Source organism: Pleurodeles waltl, chromosome 9, assembly GCF_031143425.1.
Source record: "Pleurodeles waltl isolate 20211129_DDA chromosome 9, aPleWal1.hap1.20221129, whole genome shotgun sequence".
Taxonomy (NCBI): Eukaryota; Metazoa; Chordata; class Amphibia; order Caudata; family Salamandridae; genus Pleurodeles; species Pleurodeles waltl.
This window is the reverse complement of record NC_090448.1, coordinates 1,082,002,214-1,082,025,806: the sequence shown is the minus strand read 5'-3', so window position 1 is coordinate 1,082,025,806 and position 23,593 is coordinate 1,082,002,214. Positions and strand designations below refer to the sequence as shown.

General features: G+C 48.9%; 1 protein-coding gene across 1 annotated transcript in view; it reads left to right on the top strand.

The window, feature by feature from the left end:
• DNAL1 (dynein axonemal light chain 1) overlaps positions 1-23,593 on the top strand; it is a 194,192-nt gene that overhangs the window by 121,308 nt on the left and 49,291 nt on the right. The window lies entirely within an intron of this gene.

Genomic DNA, 23,593 nt, shown 5'->3' with positions numbered 1-23,593 from the left:
AAGTGTTCATGGGAGAAGACCCAGCCATTTCCCCCACACCTTTGTGCGTTCACGGGGACAACCCCTCGCCTCATAGGGCAGTTCCCACGAATGCTCGGTCTGCCCTCGAGCCCTCCCAGTTCTTCCATTGCATCCAACAAGACCAGCTCTGGGAACATCTGTTGCTCCCACCCCAACACTGTGTTCAGCGCACGGAATATCTTACCCCAGTATGCATCTATGTGGGGACAGTTCCAGACCATATGAAAAATCCGCCGATTCCTCTGAGCACCTAGGACAGTGGGCAGAAAGGCGGAGGTCCACTCGGTGCAGTCGGACGGTAGAAAGGTATAACCCATACAAAAAATACATTTTCACCAATCGCAACCTCGCTGACCCCGCCAGTAATGTAAGTGACATCAGCACATTCAGCCAATCTCAAGAGGTCCCAGCCATCCCTCCCATTTGTCTCTGAGATTGTTTAGATTGCCCGGAGCATGCTTAATTAACATCTTGTAAATCTGGAACACCCCTTTTTTCCCCCCAGAAGCTCCCATAAGCAATTTGCCCCCCAGGTAGTGTGTCAGTGCAGGACAAATGCACTTTCAGGGCCTGGCGTAGTTGAAGGTACTTAAAGAATTATGGGGGTCATTCTGACCCTGGCGGTCCGAGACCGCCAGGGCAAAAATGACTAAAGCACCGCTGGCAGGGCTTTAGTTCCCTATTGTGACCGCGCACCGCCGGGGCCGGCGGTTTCCCGCCATTTATGCCCCGGCAAGCAGCGCTGCCCTGGGGATTATGACCCCCTTACCGCCAGCCTGTTTCTGGCGGTTTGCACCGCCAGGAAGAGGCTGGCGGTAAGGGGTGTCCTGGGGCCCCTGGGGGCCCCTGCACTGCCCATGCCACTGGCATGGGCAGTGCAGGGCCCCCCTAACAGGGCCCCGGCCAGCTTTTCACTGTCTGCATAGCAGACAGTGAAAAGCGCGACGGGTGCAACTGCACCCGTCGCACGGCCGCTACACCACCGGCTCCATTAGGAGCCGGCTCTTGTGTTGGGCCTCATTCCCGCCGGCCCAGCGGGAATGTCGGAATGGGGGCCGCATGGCGGTTTCCGCCTGGCGGGCGGCGGTAGCCAACCGCCAAGGTCGGAATGACCCCCTATGTGCGGGAGAGTTGCAAGTCGGTCTGTAGATCCTGAAAGGATTGCATCGAGTCCCCCTCCACACTTTACCCAACCATGAAATGCCCACCGAGTCTTATCTCCCAATCCCACTCAATGCAGTCGATTCTTTTAGCTATTTGCCATGCCATAAGGGGGTCTGCTGCGTAATGACATTATTCCATTGAGTGTGACGCAGGGCTGCATGCCATGCAAGAAATACTGCTCTAGTCACTCGATCCATCTTGCTGGGGAGTGGTGATCCATAGAGTAAGTCTAAAATTTCTGAAAAGCTAAGTGTAGCTAATTCCAGCTGATAAGCTGAATCGGCCCACCCCCCAATAAACCAGTCATGCACAACCAGGAGCTGTGTCGCGAAGTAGTACAAATAAGGGTTAGCCATACCCATCCTCCCATTATATACCCCCCCTCTGGCAGTGCTGGAGTGCAGTCCGGTGTCTCGAGCCATACCAGAGGAATGAAGTTGTGGTTCTGTCTAATGTATGGAACGAGGAGCATAAAATCGTGAATGGGAAGTTCTGGAGCACATACAAAATACGTGGCAGTATCATAATTTTATATAAGGCCACATGGCCCAAAACATTTAATGGCAGCGCTTGCCATCGCCGCAGGTCCGCCTTGCCTCGAGACACCAATGGCGCCAGGTTTAATGACCATGTTAGCTCCGGGAGAAGGGCCACCGATATACCTAAGTACTTAAAGCTCAACTGGCGAATAGACACTACCCCCTGCCAATCGTAGCAGTCCCGTGGTGATGCTAAGGGAACCAGCACCGATTTGGCGGGGTTCATTTTAGGCCCAATGCCTCCTCATAATAGCACAGGAGGTGAAAACTTCTCAGGCCAGATTCACGGGGTTCTACCATGTATAGCAAGACACACAGTCTTCCCCAGTTCCAGTCGGGATACAGTGGGTCAACTCTAATCAGTTGTGCCAAATGCTCAATGCCCAGCGCAAAAAGAAGAGGGGACAGGAGGCAGGCGGCAGGCCTGACGCATTCCCCAATGGATAAAGAAGGTGGAAAAGAAGATGCCATTGAGCTGCACTCTGGCACGTATAAGGAACAGACCATTCGAAAAAATCAAGGCCCTAAGTCAGGACGCTGCAACACCAGGAAGAGAAACCACCAGTCCACAGTATCAAAGGCCTTTTCAAAATCAACAAAGAGAAGTGCCAGGTCTTGGGATAACTGGTGACACGGTGCTAAGGCCACATGTAGACGACTTAAACAATGTCGCATGTTTTGATAGGCCATAAATCCACATTGGTCAGAGTGAATCAGTAATGGCAGGGCCCTCTTAAGACGTGATGCAAGAATCGTGGCGTAAATCTTCACCTCACTGTTAATAAGGGAGACTAGTCTGTAGTCAGCACAAAGTCGTGACAGTGGTTGCATTTTGGAAAGCACCACAATAGTGGCCATGTCTAATCTGTCCGGAAAGGAGCCCAGTTGGTCAACCTCCTCATATAAGGGTTTGAGGTGTGGTGTTAGGTCGTCTCGAAACACTTTATAGTATTCAGATGGAAACCTGGCCAGCTCCCAGTGAGGAGATTGCATCATTGATTTCCTCGTTCGTTATGGGGTCATCCAGGATGGCTGCCTCTTTGTGGGGCAGTTCAGGAAGGGGAATGTCTGTAAGAATTGGCAAGCATGAGCCAGAGCAATCGCCGAGGAGGCCCTGTAAACTACCTCATAGTAGGAAGTGATTGTATCCACCACTTCTTAGTTTAGTAACAGGTTCTCCATGCGTGTTAAAAAGTTTCAGGGATAATTCTAGATTATTGATGGTGTGAAGCCAGCCAGTAAAGCAGCTTCCCATTTTTGTCCTCCCACCCACACACTCTGGAATTAACTGCAGGTCAAAGGTGCTTAGCCACTTCTATAGTATGATCACGGATCTCTTCCCGTATCAGCAGGAGTTGCCTGGCCACTGCTTCATTCGGAGTAGATTTTTCTGCCTCCAGCTGGGTGGCTCGGGCCTTCAATTGGGTAATGTTTAGGGTCTGGGACCGCTCCCGAGAGCAGATGAGGCTCTTGGCTGTGCCCCGTACCACAGCTTTGCTCTCCTACCCCCGCCCACAGAGAATACCCTGTGAGGAGACCGAATCTTTATTAAGAACAAAATATTCCTGAAGTGTTTCCTATAGTTGTTGGACATGGGGCTTGTGTCACAGGTACCATTCATTCATGTGTTACATCGGGCGGTCCGCTGCTTTAGCAGACCCCATTACAAACCAGAGTGGCGCATGATCTAATATACCCTCCAGCAGGATCTCAATGTGTGTGAGATGGCAGCATTCTGTAGCAGATAATAAAACAAGGTCAATTCTAGATTGAGTATGGCATGCTGCCGAAGTATGCGTGAACTGACAGTGCCGCGGATGCCAGATTCCCCACGCATCACATAGCCCCACGGACGCCAGCCAACTTGACAATCCTGAGGCTGCAGTTTGTCTTTGCTGAGGGGGATCCCGTCACGTCCATCACGGGTCAAGGACTGCATTAGAGTCTTCCCCCAGAATAGTGACCCCCTGGGGCAAATCTAGGAGTAGGCTAGTGAGGTCGTGTAGAACCCTGTGCACAGCTGCTTGAGGGGCGTACACACTGATAGCGTTGACAGTGAGGCCCTGCGCCTTCCCGGTCAGGACCACATATCGCCCTTTTGGGTACAGCTGCACCTGGGTGACCACCATAGAAAAGGAGCAGTTGAGCATTATCGCTACCCCCTCGACCCACAAACAAAAACCCTGCAAGGTACACCCTATCAATGCCCTTACAGGCCAAGAACTGACAGCGGTCCTCATGAAGATGGGTCTCTTGTAGCAGGAGCACGTCAGGTCGTTAGCAGTGAACGTGCGCAAGTACCACTGTGCGCTTGATCTTGTCTAGAAGACCATTAACGTTCCATGAAATAGTTTGCATCAAGCCCATCCTATCTGTGGATATGTCAATTGAGCGCTTTCCTGTGGGCCCTCATAGGTTACCATCCAGTTCCCCAACCAACGGAATAGGATTATTGCCCTGGTGTGTGCCATAGTACCAGATATACAGCAACGTGTGCCTACATCCCTGTGCATTTGATGATGAAAGCAAACAAACAATGATTTTGAACAACAACAAATGCCATGCAACATGGCGCAAACTCCTGCACCACCCAACTCCCGCCCTTCCCCATACTTCCCCCAAGAAGCATCTGTTGCCCTTATAAAACATCTAACTCTCTAAGTTAGAAAGTTTAACCCCAATCTAGTGGGCAGTGGTGGCCCCCCTCCAAGGTGTCGGATTAAAGAGCATTAGTTATTAGGCAGTTTCATATCAGCACGTAACCAGATTGAAGCTTTACTCGCCCTCTCCTTTCTCCGTTCCTAGCAGGAGTGTCACAGCGCCAGACTACAAGATAAGTCCGAGTCACTGGGGGCATCCAAGCGCTCAAGTGTCAGTCCCCCCCCCCACTCGCGGCTCCATCTCTGCTGCACAGGTGCAAGTGATTGCTGGATGCCCGGGCAGCATCAGCTGAGTGGTTCCTCCCCGCAGGAGACCCATGGGGGAGCTGGACCACGAGCCACGCTGGGCCCTGCGCCTCTTAGAGCACATGCATTGCCGCTGACCTGGGGGCCGCCGCAGCCGGTTGTCCATTGTTAGCGCCTCACGATCCCACGGTGAGCTGCCGCCAGGGGTGCCCAAAGGGACCTCCTTGGTTATCCACATCCATACCGCCGTGAGGGGTCTCAAATAAGTGAGTTTTGTTGTTATGCACCACTCTGAGCCTTGAGGGAAAAAGAAGCCGATAAGGTATCTCCATCACTCTCAATTTTTGCTTAACCTCTACATAGGATCTACACTGTACTTGGACTTCTCTTGTATAGTCCGGGAATATAAGGACCTTTGCTCCGTCGCAGCACAGTTCACCGTTCGCACGTGCCTCCTGTAGCACTGCATCTCTATCCTTAAAATTAGAGAACCAAAGTATCACAGGTCATAGTGGAGAGCCTGGCGGAGGCCAAGCCTGCAGAGCTCGATGGTCTAGCTCTATGACAAACTAGGGTGTGGGGCAATCCACCGGCATCCACGATTTAAACCACTCTTGCAAGAAGAATGCCAAGGAGGAGGTTGCCGTGTTCTCGGGAAGACCTATGTATGATACGGATGTTATTACGCCTTGAGCGATTTTCATCGTCTTCCGCCTTGCTATGGAATTCTGATGTCTGGACTAGCAATTTGGACACTTGAGATTTGAGGGCAGTTATTTTGTCTTCCACGTTGGATATTCTAGATTCCGCCTCTGTGATCCTTGCAGTTGCATTGCAGAGATCTTGGCGCACTAGTGCCACATCAACTCTGACCTCCCCAATTTTCGTCTCCAACGCCATTTGGGAGGTCTGAATAGTCTGAAGAATGGTCGCTAGGTCTCCGGGGGGCAATGATTTTCCCACCAGGACCACGAATGCTAGGTTACCCGCATGAGTCGAGCTTGGCCCCGTAGTAAACTGTTCCATGCGTGTTTGTGCTGAAGTGGATTGAGCAGATTTGTCCTTGCCCATTATAGTTCTCCCAGTGTGTGGTCACATCCGCTGCAGATGAGAACTCGTTCAGGTCTGTAGAAAGTCCTGTACTAGTTACAGTGGTCGTGTTGCCCATGAGCCGTGGACACCCCCACCTAGGGTGTAGGCTGATTACACTTGCTTCAGCGTTTCCTGGGTTGCAGCAGCCTGTTAGCGGGTTATATTTACAGCCTAAGCGACCATGAGGGATATGGATCACGCTCCCCTCTTATCCGCCCCCAAGGCGATGTAGGCATCGAGCAGTCTGGGAGAGAGCAATCGAGAAAGGCTACGGAGGTAGCTGCAGATCCAGCCTGGGCTAGAAACGCCTTCACAGGAGACCTGGTTTGTTGGCCCAAGCTTATACTGGGACCCACATCCTTCTTAGTGCGGCCCATTGGCTTCCTTTGCTATGAGTGCCCTAAGTCAGCGGGACCACCAGGACAGGTTCAGAGTCTCACTCCACAAGCCAGCCTTTAGCAAATGGTATTTGGCTATACAATCCTATTGCCACCGGGTCTTCTCGCTTTTAAGGTAGTGACAAAACAAAATAAGGATGGAGCACACGCACCTCACGCTTTACCTCTTTCCAGCTTGAGGTGGTCACCCTGGCGCTACGCAGTCAACAAATCCAGGGTGGAGCGGATTTTAATCACCTCGGGTGTAAATTGTTCAGCCAGTGCATCGTTCCTCTACAACGCATACTCACGCATAGTGCTCGACCTCTTCAGTCACAACTCCCCGTGCAGGTACATCTTGCATCAGTAGGCCGCAGGACTTCAGGCCACTGGTGTATGCCCAATAGCCTCTGCCCCCAGCTCTGATCCAGTCTCTGGTGTCTGAAGGTGGTGCCGTTCCAGGACATACCCCCTCAGTATTTTGATGGGCCCGCTCACCCAACTCTTCCAATGGGGCCCGCCGAGACCCTGGCCTTCTCATTGTGCCTAGCCACCATGCTGTGGCGTGGCCCACTCCTGGACACCTGCCAGTCTTCCCTCCGGTTACACAAGGCTCCCAGGTGTATCTGGGTCCCAGTTGCAGGGCAGCGAAGGGTGGGGGCCCGGACCCAGAGCAGAACACAGCCCCAGGGGCCCATGCCAGGGCACACCGCCCGGCCACGACCCTCCTCAGGCCTGCACTGCGGTGCAGCCCCACCACCCCAGTGTAACTGCAGCGGCCAGGCCCCGGCCTGGCCCCATGCTACCTCCGCACTTCTGCCGCCTCCAGCATCACTCTGCCTCATCCCGGTCCGTTCATCCTCTGATCCGCTCAGGTGCAGTCCTTGTGGCAAGCAGGTGGCCCGCCTGTCTCACAACGTTGATGGGGCACTCCGAGCCTCCCATGCAGCCACTGGCAGAGTGCACTTTCAGTGCTCGACCACCATTTTGGGGCACGAACCGCCTCCCAGCAGCTGGCATCCTATGAGCTTCCGCTAGTTCCTTTCACCAGACCAGACGCTTCCCCGGCCTCCAGGGTGCATCCTGCACCTGTCTAGATACAGGATACAGGGCGAGAAGGGAACTGCCAGAGGCGGATGATGGAGGGGTCCGAAGCACTACTAAAGTGCGACCGCTGTCTTGACACCTCGGCCACGCCATGAATGGCTGTAGGTTAGGTGAATCATTGCGCACCATTTACTCCCTGACTTCCTGCTGTCAACTGGATGGTGTTGGCTATCTCCTGGGTGATTTGTGGAGGTTAAAATAGAAGAACTCCTGTTATTTCTGTTGATTGCTACCTGGGTACCAGGAATAAGCTGGCTAGCAGTCTTCAAAATGTGACAGAGTACAGAATGCTAAAGACTGTAAACAATAGGGATAAGAGGACAATTTCAGGACAGGAGTGCAAACCGCTTAGTGGCTGAAAGCAGGCAGTTGATGGCCTTCAACAAAATAAAGACTGTGAATACGTTTCCGACAGCAATGAAGTACGCACTCTTATTAGATTGTAACTATCTGTAGTCAAATGACCCGTTTCTCCCAGTTGTAGGCATCTCTGTGGAAAGCACACAGAGAAGGGATTAGTAAATCAATATTTGTTATTCTGAATAATGTGGTTAATCCCTCATGTTGAATCAACAGTATGCACCATAGTGTATATATATATTTTTTAAGCGATTTCTAGTATTTGGGCCTGGTCAACAATGTCCAGTCTGAAAATAGTTCCTGCTGTTCAAGCTGATTTATATGCTGATTGTACACTTGCCATGGCTATAAGCGGAAAATGAGAAATATGTATTGATTCTTCTGATGGATACAACTACCTGTGGATTCCTCACCTAATGAATACTCCCATGGCGCCAGCATTCGACGGAAATCTTCTTACTAGTCTCTGCACGTCGACGAGGACGTCACTCTAGCCCACGCGACGCCGCCTGACGTCATACAGGCAATAAGAGGTCCTCGACGACGTGCGGACGTCAGTTCCCTTTTTTCCATGCATTCAAAACGGTTATCTTCGAGGGAGCAACTGTTACTTTTGTGGTTACAGTGTATTTTTGCTGCGTAGTCTTTCGCTGTGGTAATAATGTCGCAGAGAAAGTCTGGATTCAAGCCTTGTCGTGAGTGTGGAGGCAAGATGTCGGTGACGGATCCTCATTCCGATTGCCTTTGGTGTTTGAGCTCCGACCACGACGTCTCGACTTGTGATTCATGCCAGCACATGAATCCAAAGGCCCTCAAGGAACGTGAGGCGAAGCTGTTTATGGCGAAATCGAAGGAGAAGCATCACAAGAAGTCTTCTTCTCCAAGACATCGGCGTCATCGAGACTCCCGGCGCCGTAGAGAATCTCGGCGTCATTCGAAGGAGACTCGTTCCAGGTCTTCGGATCGGCGCCGAAGGACATGGGAGATCAGTCCCACGGTTACGCCGCATCCTTCGACGCCGTTGCCCTCTCCGGCGTCTCCAACTTCACCTGGACAGGCGTCGGTGATTGAGGTATTGGAGCCTCAGGTGTTTTCTCCGGCGTTGCAGACGTCGAGGCCGGCGTCGGGGTCGCCTCCGAGACAGGCACCCCAGTATCTGGCTTTTCCCACCCCTGGAGCCGATAGTTCCGCATTCTTGAATGCGATGTATGCCATCTTCCAACAGATGGCTCCAGGGGGTGCTCCGGCTGGGCCTTTGGCCTTTTCGTTGGGTGATCCTGCGCCTCTTCGGCCGGCACCCTTTATGCCCTTTCTCCCTTTTGGGAACGTGGGCTCGGCGCCAGTGTCGGCGCCGGTGGCCGCTCCGGTGGCTTCAGAGGGATTGGCCCCCGGGATTTCCATCCCGTCAACGTCGGGATTTCGGCCTGTGACTCCGGTGGGTCCATCTGCTTCGACTGCTCTTTCGTCGGCGCCGAAGTTACCTGTGGCGCCGGACGCGGCGTCAGTGGCTTCTGAAGATCGGCGCCGATCTTCGACTTCGGCGGAGGCATTGTCGACTCCGCGTATTGAACAACGGCTTCATTCGAGGAGACGTGCTCTCCGTGTATTAGAGGAGCAGGAGTACCAACGAGCCCTGGAGGAAGGAGAGCTAGAGGACTCGGGTGATGGGCTGCGTGGTCTGGAGTCGGCCAGTGGGCTGGACACTTCCCCTGAGTGGGATCTTTCGTCCCCGGGAGAATACACTGAGGAGGCTGCTTCCTTTCATGCAGTGGTACGGAAGGCAGCTAGTTTTTTGGACCTGCCTTTGCCGGTGGTGGAGGCTAAACAAAACCTTCTAACAGAGGTGCTACATCCGGCCTCAGCTGCGGCGGAGCCTCTTTTGCCATTTAATGACGCTCTGCTGGATCCGGTGTTAGAGGTGTGGAAGAGGCCGGCATCTTCCCCAGCAGTTCACAGAGCCGTGGCCAGGAGGTATCGGGCGGCTCCGACTGACCCTGGTTTTCTGTCTAGGCACCCTACGCCGGAGAGCTTGGTGGTGCAGGCCTCCTGTTCATCCAAGTCAGCGCCTGGTTCTTTCCCGACGGTGCCTGGGGGACAGAGATTCAAAGAAACTAGAGGCGCAGTCCAAGAAGATTTTTTCGTCCTGCAGTCTGGCGTTGAAGGCCACCAACGCAACCTGTATCCTGGGGAGGTATATTCATGCTCTGATGGATGACATTTCCTCATCATTTACAGAGCTTCCCCAGGGTCTTTTGGATGTTGTTTCAAATGCCCAGGCTGCTGCGACCCAGATTATCCAGACGGGACTGGATACGACCGACTCGGTAGCCAGAGCAATGGGCACAACTGTGGTGGCAAGGAGACAGGCCTGGCTTTTCTGCGGATGTACAGTCCACATTGTTGGATCTCCCGTTTGATGGGGACAAACTGTTTGGAGCCAAGGCTGATTCGGCCTTGGAACGTTTTAAGGAGAGCAGGGCCACGGCTAAGTCGTTAGGGCTCCAAGCTCCTTCTTCCACGGCCTCTTCCAGATTTTTCAGGAGGTTTTGTGGATTTGGGCGTGGCTCTTCCTCCTCTTCCTTTCGGGGAAGATATCAGCAACCTGCCTCTTCCCATCCCTATAGATCTTTTAGGGGGAGAGGTAGGGTCCGCACCAGAGGAGCCTCTCAGCAGCACTCTGCCTCTTCCTCATCCTCTGGCGGGGTGCAGCAGGGGAAGCAGCCTTAGGCTCCCACCATTTCCCACTCACTCCTCTCCTGTAGGGGGAAGATTACAGCATTTTCTCACCAAATGGAAGACTGTTACAACGGACACTTGGGTTCTCAGTATTGTGGGAAAAGGCTACACCCTTCCCTTTCGGGAGTTCCCGCCCCTCATCCCGCCCCGCCCTTCTTATTGTTCAGAAGAACACCTCCTGTTGCTAGAACAGGAGGTACAAGCCCTCCTTTCAAAGGGCGCGGTGGAGTTGGTCCCAGAGCAAGAAAGGGGTCGAGGATGTTACTCAAGGTATTTCCTGATTCCCAAGAAGGATGGTCGTTTGAGACCAATCCTGGACCTGAGGATCTTGAATTGGTTCCTCAAGCAGGAAAAGTTCAAGATGCTGACCCTAGCACAGGTGCTTTTGGCGTTGAACAAGGAAGACTGGATGGTGTCTGTCGACTTGCAGGATGCTTACTTTCATATCCCGATACTCAAGTCACACAGGAAGTATCTCCGGTTTGTGGTGGGATCGCAGCACTATCAGTTTGCGGTCCTTCCGTTTGGTCTTACTTCAGCACCTCGAGTCTTCACGAAGGTGATGTCGGTGGTTGCGGCAGAACTCAGAAGGAAGGGGATAGCAGTATTCCCTTACTTGGACGACTGGTTGATCAAAGCCAAGTCCCCGGAGCTTGTGTCGCATCATCTGCAGTCAACAACCCAGTTGTTGTTCGACCTGGGTTTTTCGGTGAACGAGCCCAAATCTCACCTAGAGCCCTCTCAGCGCCTCCTGTTCATAGGGGCAGTACTGGATACAACATTGGGTCGGGCCTTTCCTCCGCCTCAGCGGATTCAAGATATTCAGGATTTGGTTCCAATGTTTCGAAATGGAGCGGTAGTTCCAGTCCTCAAGGTCCTTCGTCTGCTCGGTCTGTTTGCCTCCTGCATTCTGTTGGTCACGCATGCTCGCTGGCACATGAGGGCTCTTCAGTGGTGCCTCCGAAGGCAGTGGTCTCAACACAAAGGGGATCTAGAGGGTACTGTCAAGATCTCCAGAGATGTTGCTGTGGATTTGAAGTGGTGGATTGCAAGCAACAATCTTTCACAAGGAAAGCCGTTCCAGCAGTCGCCACCAGTGGCCACAGTCATAACGGATGCTTCCACTCTAGGGTGGGGAGCTCATCTGGGGGATCTGGAGATCAAAGGTCTTTGGTCTCCAGAGGAACAGATGTTTCACATCAATCTGTTAGAGTTACGGGCTGTACGTCTGGCTCTCAAGGCCTTCCTCCCTTCCCTTCGTGGTCAGTCGGTACAGGTCCTAACGGACAATACTACCACGATGTGGTACATAAACAAGCAGGGAGGAGTGGGGTCGTACCTTCTCTGCAGAGAAGCTCTTCGACTATGGTCCTGGGCAAAGAACCATCAGATTTGCTTGATAGCAAACCATCTGGCCGGAGTCTTGAATGTGCGTGCGGACAGTCTCAGTCGCCAATTCTCGGCAGACCACGAGTGGCGTCTCCATCCAGATCAAGTCCGTTTAATCTTCCAGAGGTGGGGGTTTCCTCGGGTAGATCTGTTTGCCACTCGAGAGAACGCGCATTGTCCGTTATTCTGCAGCCTCCAGTATCCGATGCAGGGAGCGTTGGGGGATGAGTTTCAAATAACCTGGTGCGGCCAGTTGCTTTACGCGTTTCCTCCCATACCCTTGATTCCTCGAGTATTGAGGAAGATTCGCCAGGACCGGGCTCTAGTCATCCTAATAGCTCCGGATTGGCCAAGGAGGGTATGGTACTCCGACCTTCTCCAACTCTCAATGTGCCCTCCGCTCCGTCTCCCTTTCAGGGCAGACCTCCTCTCGCAGTCGCAGGGGCAGATTCTACACCCCAACCTCCAGAGTCTGCACCTACATGCCTGGAGATTGAACGGGGCAACCTGAGTACCTTCTCTCTCCCGCCTGAGGTAGTGGATGTTATATTAGCGGCCAGGCGACACTCCACTAAATCTATCTACGCTAATAGATGGTCTAAATTTGTTGCGTGGTGTGGAGAGAGGCAGATTGATCCTTTGCATGCTCATCTATCGGACGTTTTGTCTTTTGCTCTGTCTCTAGCGCAGAAAGGTTGTGCAGTGGCTACCATTAAGGGTTATTTATCGGCCTTGTCAGCCTTCATATGTCTTCCAGACCAACCATCTTTATTTAAATCCCCTATTGTTATCAGATTCTTGAAAGGTCTTCTAAATAAATATCCTCCAAAGCCATTCGTTATGCCGCAATGGGATTTGTCCTTGGTCCTGACTTTCCTTATGGGGTCCCCTTTTGAACCTATGCATTCTTGCCCCTTAAGGTATTTGGTTTTAAAAACAGTCTTCCTGATAGCTATAACATCAGCAAGGAGAGTGAGTGAGTTGCAGGCCTTATCAGTAAAGCCCCCTTATACAACTTTTTATGGGGATAAGGTGGTGTTGAGGACCAAGGCTGCTTTCCTCCCGAAGGTTGTTTCACCTTTCCATTTGGCTCAGGCAATTACTTTGTCCACGTTCTATCCTCCGCCTCATCCTTCCAAAGAGGAAGAAAGACTGCACCGTCTGGACCCAAAGAGGGCGTTGAGCTTCTTTATTGATAGAACAAAGGATTTCAGGCTGGAGGATCAGCTGTTTATTGGATACGTGGGCAAGAGGAGAGGAAAGGCAGTCCACAAGAGAACACTATCCAGGTGGGTTGTTTGCATTAAAATCTGTTACTCTTTGGCAAAGAAGGATCCTCCTGAGGGCATTAGAGCTCATTCCACCAGAGCTAAGTCGGCCACTTCGGCCTTGGCCAGAGGTGTTCCTGTGGTCGACATCTGCAAGGCCGCAACTTGGTCGTCCCTTCACACTTTTGCAAAACATTACTGTTTGGATTCTGAGGTTAGAAGGGACGGCCATTTTGCACGGTCAGTGCTGCAGGATTTCTTGGTTTGACCATTTAGGCACCCACCGCCGGGCGTGGTACTGCTTTGGGACTCTATTCATTAGGTGAGGAATCCACAGGTAGTTGTATCCATCAGAAGAACGAGTTACTTACCATCGGTAACGACTTTTCTGGTGGATACATTAGCTACCTGTGGATTCCTCACGGTCCCACCCGCCTCCCCGTTGCCTTTCTGGTCTTACCAAGTAATCCTTGAGTACGCTCCTCTTGGTCTTTGAGGGTGCAATAGATGTTGTATATATTATATTTATATATATGTATATATCTTTGTGTATATACTTGATGTGTATATATATATTTTAAAAAGAGAGAGTTATATATATATATATATATATAAAAGATTTACAGTTATTCATGCAATGTTGTGTATTTTTACAATGTAATGGGATGTTGCCTTGCTCTTTCATTGCATTGCCTGGTTGTTCTCATGCACGTAAAAAATGATTGGTACTGACGTCCGCACGTCGTCGAGGACCTCTTATTGCCTGTATGACGTCAGGCGGCGTCGCGTGGGCTAGAGTGACGTCCTCGTCGACGTGCAGAGACTAGTAAGAAGATTTCCGTCGAATGCTGGCGCCATGGGAGTATTAATTAGGTGAGGAATCCACAGGTAGCTAATGTATCCACCAGAAAAGTCGTTACCGAAGGTAAGTAACTCGTTCTTCTGGGTCAACCAGTTGCTACAGAAACGTGTTTTTAAACCAAATTAATAGAAATGCACAAACCAACAAAACATATAAAAGGAAAATCTAGCAAAGTGCAGCACATAAAGCAGTCAGTAGGAGTAATATTAAGACCACCCTACTTGGTCCCACACTGAGTCCCTACTATCAGTTGTTGGTGAAATGCGGACCTGTAGATTATCTGAGCTGATTGAATGTTTTTGACACCCTCGTACCACACACTGCACATGTGTTATGCTCAAACTGTAGTGCACCAGTTTGAGCACTTTTCAGTCTCTAATAAATGGTGGAATGTATATAGAAGAATTGGGATACATAATACATTGATGACAAATTGCTCCTCTGATGTAGAGACTTGACAATATTTCATTTTTTTTTTCTTTCTTTTTTTCATTATTATACCTGTACGATTCAGTGATGTTGACTGGCGAATGTACTCACTGGAATAGTGCTATGTCATCACATAAACACAATTATATTTATTTCTTACTTGTCAAATTCAATAAAGCTTTTTAATTTAAAAAAAATTATATATATATATATATATATATATATATATATATATATCACCTACAGGTTTAGCACAAGAAAGTATAACCCTGATTCATAACGTTCAATGCAAATACATGTCAAAGTAACCCAATATTAAAAAGCTAGAGCTAGTCCTATTTCTCGTGCTTCCCTGTTGAAAGAAGTCCCTTCTCAAAAGAGGTCCAGAAAATTGAAAAGGCAACATTGCACTAAATTCCCTTTTCGTCATGAGAAATCTTTTTGGTACTAATCTCCTTTTTCTTTGTCTTTTTTTTTTTTTTTTTTTTTTTCTTCCCGAATTAGACTCAGACCGTTGCTTTAGTTTGTCAGCTAGGCTAGGCCTGTGGCCCATTCAAGATCTTACATAGCGGATCTTGTAATTCTATAATTGGTTTGGGGAAAAAATAACCTCTACTAAAATTGGGCACTCTTCAATGAATTTACTCCCAATTTCTAAGATTGCTCTTTAAAACGCTTACTCATTAGTTCGTTGGGAGCTTTGTGGTTGCACATTGGAATTATAAACTATGTATAATCATTAAAAATAAGCAAGATGTCCCCAAGAGCCAATTATTAGCATTACGTTAGTATGAATATAGTACGAATATCCAATGAATTTGGAAAATTCATGAGATGGAAATAGAAGCACTGTTACTTTTGAGGCAAATAATGTCTTAATCTGAGACAATATTTCATGTTTCCTACTGTTGGCATGTTTGAATGTTCATGTCCATTCCATCACAATGACTCTATTGACTTCACTTAGCCAAGTGTCAATCAATGGGGTGTTTATTGCCTTCCAATGTCTTGCTACAGTTATTTTATACTACCTGTTATGAACACAATAGACATTTGGTGAAAGTTTTATTTGTGTTGGAATTATGAATTTGTTCCCAACATAAATGCTGCTGCCTCATGCTCTATTTGTTTTTTTAAGTTGGTTTGTTAATTGTATTAGCTTAGGCATTTAACAAAGGTGTGAAGATAATCTGTTTCTTCTCTATCACCTCTAGAACATGCAACCATCTTTTGTTTAAACATTTGTATTATGTTACTAGTTGTGTGATAGGTTTAATAAATATTGTTTCTGATATTTAATCCTTGTTGAAGGGAAATGTTTAAGATATGTGCCATTGTCTGAAAATTCATTTTAGTCGGAACTCCTGCCTGGAGCCATTTTTGGTTCAGGTTCTCAATCTTGCCACTCTCTGGCTGCAATTTGTTATGGAACTAACCCACAACTTTTACTATTAGTGTGAGGCATTTATCTCTGTTGGTTTTGTAAGGTAATTTCTTAAGGTAAATACATGAAAGGTTGCCTTTTTTTGACTGTACAATAATTCTGACATTTATTTGTCACATTTCACTGCTCACACCTTACATTCCTTTATCTTCGCCTCCGTGAATACAAAGTACAAGATGGTCTAACTACTAGACACTCTCAAACCTTGTGCACTAATTCTTTCCACAAACTGCTGATTTGGATCTTATTACAATTGGAAAGTCTGGTTTTTCCCAAGTAGATATACACTTATGGAATTTTGGCAAAGAAAGTGGTTTTTGGTTATCCTGCCTGTGAGTAAATATATGATATCATAGCCTCCCAAAACCTACATTTCAGTCCATCACATTAGGAGAATGCTAGCTTATTTGTATTAAATGCAGCTTGGATGATTAGAAATACTGTTTCGTATGTGGTAGTTCATCTTCACCCACTTTGCTAGTCAGCTTCTTCTTCGGTATTTAGGAAACTTTATTGGGCCACAGGTGGTGTGGCTAACCCACGAAGATGGTGGACCATGCTAACTCTTCCCCCACTGAGCCCTGGATACTCCCAACATACGCACACATACACAGCACAATTACCGTGTGGTGCAGCGCAGACCTAGCTCTAATCACCCCTGAGCCTTTCTGAGGTGGTGCGCTGTAAGGAAGCTTGTTGGGGCCTAGGAAGTCTCTGCGGGTGTGCAAGCTTGAATCCAGTGGCACAATAAGCACGGGACCAAAGTTTGGGCTAACCCATCCTGCTTAGGGCGACAAAGCCAAAAAGAACCGATGATGGATGGAATGCTGAACAATGCAAACATTCACCCCAGTCACAGAGATCTGTGTTTAATCGATCTGTGTGTGGTGGTGTTTTTTTTTTTTTTGCCTAAAACGCCACCCCAATTTGGACCCAGCCATATGCAAATTAGTCTTGACCCTGCTCCCTATAGGAGCAGTCCAGCCTGGACTGCCAGGCCTGGTCCTCCCTGGACTAGAAACAAGCATCTTGGGACTCTTTTCAGGGTATAACCCCTCAGCCAGGCTAGTTTGAATCCAGTGGCACAGTGAGCACTAGACCCACGTCTGGGCATACGCTTCCCGCTCATGGCGACAAAGGCAAAAAGAACAGATGAGGAACGGAATGCTGAACAATGCAAACATTCACCCCCAGTCACAGAGATATGGGTTCGATCTATTGTTCTTATGTCCACCACGCCACCCCAATATGGGGTGGTATGGTGGGCAGCACTGCAACGGATCAGGGTGAGATGCTTGCCAGGGCACAGATGATGTTTAGCTCTATGCATGTCTGTGCTGCTTCAGGAGGGTCCCTGGGGTCATCCGGACGTGTCTTGCACGCGCTAAGATGACTGTACTGATGCCTGGACTGTGTTATGGGTAACTGTCTGAGGCAGGGGAGACCTCTATATTGCCACTCTTCGCCTGAGTGGGTGAACTAGGGAGCCCTCTCTTGTTACTGGCGGGGGACTGTAGATGCTATCTCTGCTTAACACAATGCCATCAAACCAACAACATCGCTAAACTTCAACCATTCCCAGCCTAATCAATCTGGCAACTTTTCGGTGCTAGCAGCTGGTGAGTGTATAAACCCCACTACGGATAACCCCTCCAGTTGCTAAACTGGAGATTATTCTTCAGGAGATTCAAGGCTCCAGGGTGGCTATTGAATGACCTCGTGCAATCACTACAGATCTAAGCATCATTAAAGATGGTCGCTGGAAACTAATGGGTAGAGTTGAAGCCAACAAAATGGCAATCTTCTCTGGCCCCTCAACAGGTAGAACAATCCTCCCTCATCAACCGGCTTTTCAAAAAGGTCACGATGCTACATGGACGAGTGGAAGATGCTGATGGGAGACCACGCCATAAAAACATTTGCATTATTGGCATGCCTGAAAACGCAGAGGGTTCAAACGCCACTTACTACATAGCAACCTAGCTAAGAAACTAAAGTGGTGCCCCAGGGTCGGTCGGCATTGTTTGTGGTCGATAGGGGGCACAGGGTTCCAGGACGGTGCCTGCCTCCTGGGTCACAGCCACACCTCATCATGGCCTGCATTTTCTACTTTAGGGATCCGAAGCGCCAGAGAGAATCCACCCATAACAGTTGACAGTGCATTGGTTTCATTATTTCCAGATTACACACTGGTGGTCCAACTCAAATGATCCTCCTTCCAAGTTGCTAAAAAACAACTGAGTGATGGGGCTAACATACATGCTCCTCTTCTCAGCCAAATTAAAAGTAATCCATAATTAGAGTGCACTTTTCTTCAATACCCCGGAGACTGTATAGGATGGGCTAGATCAACCGTTCCCAAACTTTCGGAGACTGGTGTCATGTGGGCCATCCTCACACGTCTCTGCGACTCTCCTGGTTGTGTCTACAAGGGGTCGCCTGCTAGTCGACATCTGGAGTGGTGCCATCCCTGCAGCAGGTCCTGGAATGCAGGCGGGATATACTAACCTCAGCAACCTCGTTTAGGATACTGCAGCCACATCTCTGGTCCAGCTTCTTGGCAGATGATGCCACTGACTCCAATACCAGTATAGCATTGTTCCCCTCAGTAATGCCACAAACCGCAGACTATCCCCTTTAACTCCTACTGGCAAGCAGATCTCAGCATGTCACTAAGTGACTAGTCCGTTAATTGACATGTTGTTCCCCCTCGCCAGGATGTCAGAACTCGCTGTCGCTCCCTGAAGTGCACACCTATGGACATGGTGCCACAGGAAAGAAGTGGCTGGGTTTTTGCTTACCAGTACTGGAGACACTTACCTCCCCCACCCCCATTTGAGGGGGTGCCCAGCTTAACTACTCCACTAATCTGGTACTGTCTGTGAATGCCAGCCTTCATACTGCTCCAGTGGAGGGTCACTCTCCTCTGGTTGCTGGAGACATTTCTAGATGAGGACATAATTGTTCCCTTCACTCTGCCCAACAGTGTTCTTTATGTATGTACACTTGCTGGTTGGGAATGTATTACCATCCATGATTATTCTGCCTTCCTCCTGATTGTGGGTTTCTGCTCACCAGTCCCTGTAGCGAATGTATGCAACATCTACCTTTTCGGATGGTTTTACAGATTAGGGTGAGCGATAGTTTTTGGGTGGACCCATGTACTGGGGTTATTCAAATACTGTAATCATCAGCACTTACCTGTTTCATACGGTATACACCGTGTGGACCAAGCATGTATAAACATTTTTTAGCTTGTCAGATGTCAACTATAGATATAATGTACTAACATGGAATGTCAAGGGTCCCTTCAAAAGTGGCATAGAATCCTAGCCCAGGTCAACCAATGCACGGCGAGTATAGTTTACCGCTAAGAGACAACATTCTGCCACTGAAGCAGTCAAATTACGTAGGAAATGGTGAGAGCAACTATTTGCCACGTCATATTCATCCTATGCACGGTGTGCAGAGATGTGACTGCGTGCAGGGGTACCCTTCGAAGCCTCAGACACTAAAATTGATTAAAATGGCAGCTATACCTTCATTAAGGGCACACTGGTTGGGAGGCAGGTGATGCTTGGCGTCGTCTATGCCCCTAATACTGAGCAAGACTTTTTTTGGCACACTTATTCACTATTTTGACTGACTGTGCACACTTCTCTTGGGTATTAGGGGGCCCTTTATTACAGTCCAAGATACAGATCTAGACTATTCCCACTGTTAGACTTTTTGTCCTTGGCGTGGTCTCCCTTAACTTTTTGCCTCTGCTTCCCAGGTTGTTGATGTGTGCTGGACTCAGATTTTTCTGTTTTTGTTACTCTGGGCACTTTACCACAGCTAACCAGTGCTAAAGTACAAGTGCTCCTTTACAAAATGTGTATGTAATTGGCTTATCCATGATTGGCATATTTGATGTATTAGTAAGCCCCTAGTACAGTGCACTAGAGGTGCCCAGGGCCTGTAACTCAAATGCTACTAGTGGGCCTGCAGCACTGGTTGTGCCACCCACATAAGTAGCTCTGTAATCATGTCTCAGACCTGCCACTGCAGTATCTGTGTGTGCAGTTGTAACTGTAAATTCTACTTGGCAAGTGTACCCACTTGCCAGGCCTAAACCTTCCCTTTTCTTACATGTAAGGCACCCCTAAGGTAGGCCCTGGGTAGCCCCAAGGGCAGGGTGCACTGTATAGTGAAGGTAGGACATATAGTAATGTGTTTTAAATGTCCCGACAGTGAAATACTGCTAAGTTCGTTTTTCACTGTTGCAAGGCCTGTCCCTCTCATAGGTTAACATGGGGGCTACCTTTAAATCTGATTAAAGTGTAGATTCCCTTTGGGAGCGGATGGACGTGTGGAGTTTGGGGTCTCTGAGCTCACAACTTAAAAATACATCTTCTAGTAAATTTGATTTTAAGATTGTGTGTTTGAAAAGGCCACTTTTACAAAGTGAGCATTTTCTTGCTTATACAATTTCTGTGACTCTGCCTGTTTGTGGATTCCCTGTCTGGGTCAGTTTGACAGTTGGGCTGGTTGCACCTCACACTAGACAGTGACACAAAGGGAGCTGTGGTGTAGTCTGCATTTCCTGATGAGCCATCTGTGCTAGGAGGGAGGGGGATGAGTGGTCACTCACACCTGAAAAGGCTGTGCCTGCCCTCACACAATGCAGTCTCCAACCCCCTGGTGAGTGTCTGGGGCCTGGCCTGGCCAAGGCAGGATTTCACATTCAAGAGAGACTTTGTTTTGAAGGTGGTCTACTTCAAAGGAGAAATTGGGTATAAGAAGGGCACCAAAAACCTCTGACTTTAGAACAGTTCTGGAAACCAAGAGGAACCTCTGCCTGGAGAAGAGCTGAGGAAGAAGAGCTGCCCTGCCTGTGGCTGTGCTTTGTGGAGCTATCCTTAAGTTGCTGCTTCTGCCAGAGTAAGAGAGCAAAGACTGGATGTTGTGTGCCTTCCACCTTGTGAAGATCTCCAAGGGCTTGATTTAGAGCTTGCCTCCTGTTTGAAGTCTCAGGGAAAGAAAAGACTTCTCTCTGCCGGCACCTGGAGTCTCTGGAAAGACTCCTACTCTGCCAAGTGGTGCCCATCCAGTTCCTGGGACCCTGAAAGGAGAAGCTGGCAGCCCAAGAGTAAGAAATCCACGCGACTCCGATCTACGGCTGAAAAATCGACGTGCTGCCAGCTTCGTGGCTGAAAATCGACGCTCGCCTGCTACGGGACCCAAAGATTGACACCCGAGGCTGGAGAAGCCTAGGTGACTGAGGCTGGTGAGATCGCAACTCGCGCTGTGTGGTTTTCGTATCATCGTGCGGCTGGCTTTCCGATGCAAACACCGCTGGGCGTGTAAAAACAACGCAAGGCCTGCCCAGACCCGAGAGTGGTGACCCGATCGACGCATCGCTCTCTTGTAGAAAGAAGAAACGTTGCACGCCGACCCAACTAAAGGAGAAACGGCGCAAGGTCTCGCTCGCGAGTGATATCGACGCATTGCAAGTCCTTTTTTGACGCACACTCGCCCGTGCGGGGTTATTCTTGACGCACCCAGGGTACATTTTCACGCTAACAGCGTTAATGTGTGTTTAAAACTATATGAAGCCTCTTTTTTGCTTTTTAATTGATAACTTGACTTGTGTATTGTGGATTTTTGTTGTTTATAGTCTTGTTTTGTTTAGATAAATACTTTCTATTTTTCTAAACCTGTGTTGTCATTTTGTAGGGTTTTCATTAGGTTACTGTGTGTGTTGGTACAAATACTTTACACCTAGCACTCTGAAGTTAAGCCTACTGCTCGTGCCAAGCTACCAAGAGGGTAAGCAGGGGTTAGCTGAGGGTGATTCTCTTTTACCCTGACTAGAGTGAGGGTCCTTGCTTGGACAGGGGGTAACCTGACTGCCAACCAAAGACCCCATTTCTAACGCCCACCCTCCCCTGCCTGGTGCAGGCTTAATCAGACCAGCTAAAGCTTTGTGGCAATGGATTACTGGTTGGTCTCTGACTGATGCCGGGTATAGAAGGAATGCAGGGATGCATGAATAATACTTCTAATCCCCCCTCTCATAAATTACATGCCCACCTGGACCATCTCCTCTGCCCTCCATCCCTTCAAGAAAATGTCACACATGCAACATATTTGAGTCAGACTCTGTCAGACCACAACCCGTTGGCGCTCATCATGTCCTGGGGCCGTGTCCTAGCCCCCGTCCCTACTTTTTACGTGCAGCCTCAACTGTTGGAGGAAATAGTATTCAGGTACACCTTAGCTACCACGATTGACACATTCTTTGAAGAAAATGCCAACACTGCAACTTCCCTACTTGTAGAGTGGGAATGGTTTAAAGTAGTGGTGAGGGGCATACCTATCCATACCATTGTGGGTGCCCGTATAACAATTCTGAAAGACCTTTGCTGCAGAACCAATAGGGCTGTCTGAAGCGAGACACAGAGGAAGACGATATCCATATGGACCGCTTACAGGACGCAAGAATTAATTATTCCAAACTCCTTGAACACCTACAAGCCATAACATACACACAAAGACTGCAAACAGATGGCAACAAAGCCAGCGCACTGCTTTTGTACATGATCAAACCAATACTGCCACCAACACCGATTTTTATCTGTGCTGACATCCCCAACCAAGTGTATAACCACCCAATTGGAAATCTGTGGAGCCTTTCAAGATTGCTACATCAATTTATACCTACCCCGGATCCCACATATATTAATTTCTTCATTGACTGATTGCACTTGCCCAGGGTGTCTGCTTCTGACAGTAAGGCATTGAGTGCTCTGTTCATGCCGGGCGAACTGCTGCATGCTGTTGACGAGCTAGCTCGTAATAAGACGCCTGGCTTGGATGGATTGCCTATTGAATTTTATGGTAAATTTGCTGCCCAACAGGTACTGCAAATAGAATGTCTTTTATAAGGCATTATTTGAGGCTGGTTCTTTACCGCCCACGAGGAATCTAGCTTTGGTCACCTCTCTGCTTAAGCCAGGTAGAGAATCATAGACATTTATCTTTACTAAACACAGAATATAACATTTTTTTAGCAAGGTACTGGCCAGACACCTGCTCCCCTCTGCTTCCACATTTGATGCACACAGATCAGTGTGCATTTGTCCCGCGATGCAACACCTCTTTGAATATACCCCACTTGTATCAAATAATGGTTGCCACCCCTTGGTCATGGCCAGCTGCTGGCTGTCCCTGCCTGGACCTAGAAAGTGCATTTGATACACTTAGGTGGGACTACATGCTCTCAGCCCTAGCAAAGTTAAACATCCACCCTACTTATGTGCGTTGGGTCAGACTGAGGTCTGCTGCCCCAGCCGCACCGGCCAGGACAGGGTCACACATCACATCACCATACCCAGTGTCCTGTGGCGCCAGGCAAGGGTGCCAGCTCTCACCACTGTTATTTGTCCTAGCGGTAGAGCCTCTGGCATAGTGTATTATACAATCTGCTCTGGACGGGGTAATTCCCCAAGGATTAACTACACAAGCTATATCTCTGTATACCACATCATGACTTTTTTCTGTCCGCCACCATCATATAGATCTGACACCCATATCTAACTTACTTCTGTCCTTCAGAAGCTTGTCAGGATGCCAGAAATGTTACTGCAAGTCCTACGCTTTCTTCTTTACAGAATATATTGAGAGAAATAATCTTCCTTCCGGTCCAGACAGCATACAGGTGGCCCCCTCGGATGTTTTGTTACTTAGGAATACAAATATATCTGGACAATAACCTCATGAAAACCATCACTTCGTGGAAATCTAAAATTGGGTTTTGGGTCACCCTGCCCCTGTTGGTAGTGGGACGACTGACTCTGGCCAAGATGGTTATACTGCCACGCTTATTGTACCACTTCATTAATCTACCCGTGGTTA